The following is a 7190-nucleotide window of genomic DNA, read 5'->3' on the forward strand; positions in this document are numbered from 1 at the left end:
AAATAAATGTGACAATATTTTGTCCAACCATGTCAGACATTCTGCCAAATCATCTTTACCAAAAGGAACATCATTATGGGAACAGCGACAGTAAAGACTCATATATAAAATGAAGAGCATTTTATTCATTTTCCTTTTTCAAGACTTAAAGCCAACAATTTACAGATCTGCAATTGTGAGGATTCCTGTTTTTTCTTTGTCTAAATAATATTAGGCGGTGCCATAACTAGAACTGCAAAAATGCAATAACAGTAACATAACAGCACAACACATCATATAAAAAGTCTCTACCTCATTCAGAAGGTGCACAGCAGACAAAGTTCCGTACAAAGGAAGAGCACCAATTAGCAAGATAGAATCAGCACAGCTTTCCTATTTGTATAGACTACATGGTGCACCTGGCTAGCTTGTTAGCTTTTTGGGAAATGTTTAGCTACCGTCTCCACTCTGCAGTCACAATGCTCCACATGCTCTGCTTCTGTCCTCATGGTTTAGCTTCGCCCCGTGTTTGCTCCAGGCACCGAGATAAGAGTGGAAACTTGGGCCGAGACTCATCCCAGTTTACCAAAACTGGGATTACCAATTACCAAAACATATGATTATGAGGTTTTTTCGGGCCAGAGTGTAAAACTTCCGCTGTGTGTATAGAGCGAAAACGCAGTTGAAGAGGGCCGCAGAGCGAGAGATGAGGAGAATGCAGAGAGGAAAAGGAGGGGAGGAGTGATAGAGAGAGAAGGAGCAGTGCCAGGTGCTATTGTCCTGTCTGTCATTTGCTGAAAGGGGGAGAACAAAGAGAGCTGGTGGGCCGTGTCGTATCACATGTCCGTCTCACTCTCTGTGACTCTTTGCTCCGCCGTCCACTCAGTACATTCACTCTACGGGATGTGCGAGTCCCTAGAATTGGTCTCCCCTGTCCCCTCACCTACTCCCCCTACTGTTCACCGCCTCCAGATCCAGATCCAGAACCAAACTCGCTCGGCACCAGCAGCTGGGGTTCGAGCAGGTGGTGGAGGGCCGCCCGATAGGTGCAGGGAGAAAAGAATGGCGGGGAGGAGGAGACCCCCTGACTACCCCTCAGGTAAGGAGGTCACTGTGAGGCCACAACACAACGCACCTGTCTCTTGGCGCCTGGGAGGGGGTGGATTGAGAGGAATGGGGGGGTAGGGGATGTGTGCGTATGGGGGGGTGGCGACACACCTGTCCCCTGGGGAACTGGCCATCGGCGGAATGAGGGACGAGCTGAAAACAGAAGGGGGGTAGATTGCAGAGAAGAGCACTTGTCCCCTGACATTTAATGAGATGCGGAAGGGTTTGTGTGTCTTTTTCTAATAGTTGGGGAGCATGGTACTAGCCGCCTACATTGTGGCACACCACAAATGCATGTGTCACGGGGAAGTTTAGCACAATGTTGTCTTTCTGGTGAATATGTTTTGGATTCTGCAAAAAAGGAAAACAGCGTATTTTTTTTTCCTGTTGTACTGACTATCCAGCTGCTGCTGTATATCCAATTACAACATGACCTCTGTCTTTAGCACACCGCAGAGCTACACAACATAGCATTTCACCAAATAAATGTTTATCCAAATGAGTTCATTGTTATGGTAAGAAAGATAACGAGCAGCTATCTTTCAGCTTCTGGACGCGTCCCGACAAACATGCGGGTGAGGTCTTATCTGAACGGAACAACAAATTCTAACTCATTCAGTTAGGGGTCCGCTCCTCTGCTTTAGTCTGTGCTAGAGTCTGTAAAAAGAACGTTCCGCCATAAATTTAAGGCAACATTTGTTGCTTCCAGAAGCGGTCCAATAAAAACAGACCCGAGCCTCCGTTTCTCTTGTCTTCTTTTGCTCTCTCGCTGACTTTCTCCCCCTTTCATGCCCCCTCTATTCCTTTTTTCAGCTTGTCATCACTTTTAACTAGATTGACCATTATGCCTTTTTTTTCTCTAAAAGCCAGAGCTCCAGTGTCACACGAAACGTACTCTGTTACAAAGGAGATGAAGATGAAGTAAAACAAGCCAACTTCACATAAAAGTGTGTTGCGCACAGCATGATCTCTGAGAGTGTACAGAGGGAATTTTCTCAAGGTACTGTAAACACATTTTTCTAAGGAACATTTTGTGTGTTTGTTATCGTGGGGTAATTAGGAGGTAGTGTTTTAAAAGCTATGTCATGTCATTGTGTTTGACAGGAGTAGTCACTTAAATCACTGTTAAATTTCGATGCTGTTTATGTGGGAGCAAATCTACGTGTGAAAACAGAGGGACAGTGTTTTGGGTTTCACAGTTAATGACACAATTAAAAACTCAATCTTAATACTGTATGTTGACCAATATGCACGGCCCCTGTGAAAACAACAAAGAAAAAGTAAAAAATTAGGTATTTTAGTACCTAATAAACTCTTCCACATGGATAACTCACATATAACATCTCTGCAGAATCACAGCCTGGTTTAATGTGGACTGTCTGAGGATTACTACTTTCCTATCGTGTCTTTCTTGGAGGATCAGAGGAGGTCTCTGTCATGTTAATCCAGTGATTCCAGGCACTCTATTAGCAGGCCGGGATCACACAGGGACACCTACCTCAGAGTTGATTAGTCGGGCCTCTTGTTCAGCTGGCATTACATATGTTTGATGAGAAAAGCTTTGTAGCATTGCAGAGAGACTTTGTGTGTGTGCCAAATATCTGTGATGGACAAAGAGCCCTCTTGTGGTTCAATAGTCTCTGTCATTCCCTCCTCTCGTTCACCAGCCCCTTTCACACCTCACACCGATTCTCACAGATTTGTTTTCCGTACCGTCATGAGTAAACGTTGAAAAAAAGGTAAAAAGGATACTTCATTTGCAAAAAGGCATATCACTTGCTACGTTTACACACCGCCGCGTTTAAGCGTTCAAGCTCCAAAAATGAAGGAGTTTGAAAAGTCTGAGTTGAACTGGTTTGAAAACAATACGCAGATATCTGCGTTTGCTACTTGATTGGTTGTTGTCGTGTCCTTCCCCAAGTCACGTCCCTCTCACAGGACCCTTTTCCAGAAGAAAACAAACAGCCAGGTTCACTAGTGACATTACAGACGTGACCCTGTTGCCCATACTAGCAGTTAAATTCCCCATATTGATATTGCTGCTGCCGACATGCGGGAGAAGCAAGCTGTTATTGTAACGATCAGCTGGTGGCTCGTCCAGCGGTCATCAGCCCCAACGAACGGACATTTGAAAACCCAGCGGGTGGCTGTGAGGAGAATAACGCACAGAGAGTGGAGGATGTTATAACACACCGTTTGACTTTAACCTTTGACTCTTTGGACCTCATACTTTGTTTTTCTCCCCCCCCTCCCTTTACTCTCCCTCTCTTTCTTTGCTACAGAATGGTGAAGGTGAGGGATTCCCCAGATGGTGGCTGGATAATATATTGTGTGTATCTCATTCCTTTGCTATATTCCATATGTCCATTTTGGTAAGGCAACTATTTCCAGCCGCCATTCTCTGTCACTGCTCAGAGTCCATTGTAATGGACGTCTCCTCTTCACTCATTGGATGTTTTGTCGAAGAAGATTGATGATTGTAATGGTGTCAACTACCATAAAACATTTAGAAGTTTCCTTTCAACACGTTTGACCACCACACGGCTGTACTTTGTGTTCCTGTATGAGCATGCACGAGTTTCTCAATTCAAACTAAACCAATCCAAGTTAAATGAATCCAAGTTTGCGTTTAATCTCCACCCAAAGGCCTTTGTTTACCCACAGCATACACCATACCCTCTCCACACACCTTATTAGTAGCTGAAACCAAGACGATTTGAGTGATTTGTGGGCTGACGGTTATATTTGTGTGTGTGTGTTGTAAAAAACTCTGACTCCACTTTGTCTGCTCTCAGCTCATACAGCGACTGCTTGGCCCTTGTGTTACCTTAATTAAGTCCATGCATGGGTGCATGGGTGTGTGTGTGTGTGTGTGTGTAGTGTGGTGTTCGGTTCATATTTAGACACCCTCAAGCTGAACTTTGACCTTATGACGGATTGTCCTGCCAGTTGGTTAAGTGACAACACGGCGGTGACCCCCACCACTGCAGACAGACAAATGGTATTTTGTTACTCAGGTAGTCTGTATTTTCAAACACACTTACATACATATAAGTGAAGCCATGCAAGTACAGCAAAAGCAAATAGACTTGTAACCGTACGCACGTACATGAATACAACGTGCAAAATGTGGAGTTAGCTCGTAATAGATGTTGCGTTAGACATTGAAACAAATCGTGAAAAGGTTGAAAAGTTTACCCCAGTTTGTCAAAGAGATAAAATAGTAAAACATAAATGTCCTCCACCTCAATAAATAGAACCTCCCAAATGTACAGGGTCAGTATGTCACCAGCCCTACAATATATGTGTGTGGGTGTGCACAGACTCATGAAAACTATAAATTACAGAACTTGAAATGTCACACTTGAGATTTGTGTGTGTGTGTGTGAGAGTGTATTAGTTTTAGAATTAGTTCTGCTGGGAATGATTAGGCTTCTAGTGGGACTACAAGAATCTGGTGGTAGGTTATCCCTCCATGCTCCCCTGTCATGCACACACACACACACACACACACACACACCAATAACTCAAAACAAGTATCATCTCTTGTTGTACAAATACTTGATAACAAAAGCTAAAGGACAAGAATGGCTACTGTTTCCATAGAATTTAATCCTCCTTCCTCACCATGGCAACATACAGCGGGGGATGGTGATCAGTGGAGGGGTCAAGGGTCAGGTCAACAGGTCCTGGTCCCATTTAGGGCGATGCTGTGAGAGAGAATGACTGAAGGATTGACAGGGAGGGAGACAGAAGTGAGGAGGCACCTTTTAAATGTAGTGTTCCTAACTGTACCTCTAGTGAAGACCAAATACTCACTTTAGAATAAAACCGGGAGAAGGGGAACTAACTGTCCCCCTGAGCTGATTTCTGCTTGACCTCCATCACCTACCGCTTTTTCTGATCAATTTGTTTTCTCTCATTTCCGTGCTTTGCCTTTCTTTACCCCAAACACTCTCAAACCAGGATTTAAGGGCTTGTTTTGCAGTGTGTATTAGTCCTAACACACACGTGATGATGAGTGCCAGCCAATCAGGGTGTCTCGTGTGATAAAGCAGTGACTGACATATGCTGAAAAGGACAAGCACAGGTTTGCATGAGAATTTGCCTCACAGACTTGTGCAGGTTTCCTTCTTTATTTAAACCGTAGGTGTGTGCATAGATACAAGTCTGTGTAAACCAAGTCCTGGTTGTCGGGGCTGATGTCACGGCTGCATTGGTGGAGTTTTTCCGCGAATGTTTAAGGGTTTCAGGAACCATTGAGGACAACAGAGGTGAAAATAAATTACCTCCGCTACTAGACAAGCAAAAATAAAACCCTTGTTGCACCATCAATCTTTAACTGTTGCTCTATTTTGTAGACATGACAGAGTGGGCAGTACAGAACTGCGTACCAAAGAAGTTCACTGGAAATATCAATACTCAAATCAACAGATTGCAAATTATGGTGTTCTATGTAAACATGAACATGAATGGGCTGAATGAATCAGCAGCTTTTTCCGTGTCCAGTTTAAATGCAAAATCGTATTTAATTTGCATATCTTTGCATTTTTATGTAACTTTTGGATGAGCTTTCAGGGTTAAGTCATAAGGATGTCATCCCCGAGTGAGAGAGTAACTGGCGTGTGTGGGGGGTGGTGAACATGTCCAGTCACACACCAATGTTCAGATTAAGAGATTAAAAAAACAGCTCGGTTTGTTTAGTACACCGAGTAGCCGTTGCTAGGATGAACACGTACAGTAAACACACACAAACAGAACAGTGAGACACAGAGTTGAGTGACATTATAAACAATGTCATAACACTGTGATGGTATTAATAAATGTGGTAATAATTTGTCTGCATGGTTGTGTGAAGGGAGGGATGTGTTGACTGAATGGCTGAAGAAAAGGCCTTTAAGAACATAGAAGGTCAAAAGGACCCGAAACTCCTCCAAAAATAGTTGGACTAGGCTTTATAGATGGCTGCTTCAATGAGAATATAGAATGCTGAATGCTGTTGATGAAACGGGTTGTAGCAGGACAGAAATTTTGAAATATTCTGTGGAAGGTTTTTTTCAGTACTTTCAGCTGTGAAAATTGGTCTTACTTGAAATCCATTGTAGCTGAATTCAAACCGACCACAGTTTATTTTCTCTGTGAAGGATCAACCTATTTTTTATTTGACAACTAGTTAACTTTAATCAGGATCTTTTCGTCCTTTTCTGGTTGTTTTTATTTATTTTCCTCCTCGCCACAAGCAGCTGTTGTGTATTTACTGGGTAATTCAGTATTAGCTCCCCGAAAATAATCATAAAAAGCGACATTCTACTCCCCAAAAAACAATTATAATATTTAGAGAAAATCTCTATCCTGGCGTCATGATGTGGACTGATGTGGTGGATCAGCAGAGTGATTCTTTCCTGTGATTGGCTGAGGCCAAAAGCTCACCTGGACAAGACGTCTGGAGGTGAAAGAACACAGGCTTTTAACGCCTTAAATTTCACCCAATGATGAGAAAATATCAGTAATTACTGACAGCAACTAAACGGAACGCTGTTAAAAATATGTTTATAGTGTGTGCACACACATTCGAAATACACCATTGTTCTTTACCACCACACACACACACACACACACACACACACACACACACACACACACACACACACACATTTACTCCCCGAGCCTGAAGAAAAACAGGAGGCGGAGGAGAAGACAGAAGCCTCCAACACTACACCTACAGGGATAATCCCTTTCTCTTCACCTCAGCCCTTCCCCTCTTTGCCTCGTGGCTGCGAGAAGCTTTTTCCTGCAGCCCATCTCATTAGAAAGGTAGACAAAGAGGAAATGTAATACAATACGTGAAAGTTAATACAGGTGTAGGTCATGGTAGTTTATCATGTGTCCGTCATCCTGAAGAAATCCTGCAACAAAAGTCTCATTTAGACGTTGTTAAATGAAACCCTTTAAGTATGTTATGTGATTGTGCCCTTTTCACTGTATATAATAATGTATAATCATAAAAGTGGTCACAAAGGTTCCACACCCTTCAAATTTGGCACTTTGATTTTTTAAATCAAACTTGACTTCATCATTAGTGTCTTGCTGGTAGAATGTGCAGA

General features: G+C 43.0%; 1 long non-coding RNA gene across 1 annotated transcript; it reads left to right on the forward strand.

The window, feature by feature from the left end:
• Positions 1-803: 803 nt before the first annotated feature.
• Positions 804-3702, forward strand: LOC120827773 (uncharacterized). The gene is made up of 3 exons (XR_005713446.2): positions 804-1078; positions 1953-2086; positions 3369-3702. It is a non-coding gene; the product is annotated as an uncharacterized LOC120827773 (long non-coding RNA).
• Positions 3703-7190: the final 3488 nt, after the last annotated feature.

Source organism: Gasterosteus aculeatus, chromosome 1, assembly GCF_964276395.1.
Source record: "Gasterosteus aculeatus chromosome 1, fGasAcu3.hap1.1, whole genome shotgun sequence".
NCBI lineage: Eukaryota > Metazoa > Chordata > Actinopteri > Perciformes > Gasterosteidae > Gasterosteus > Gasterosteus aculeatus.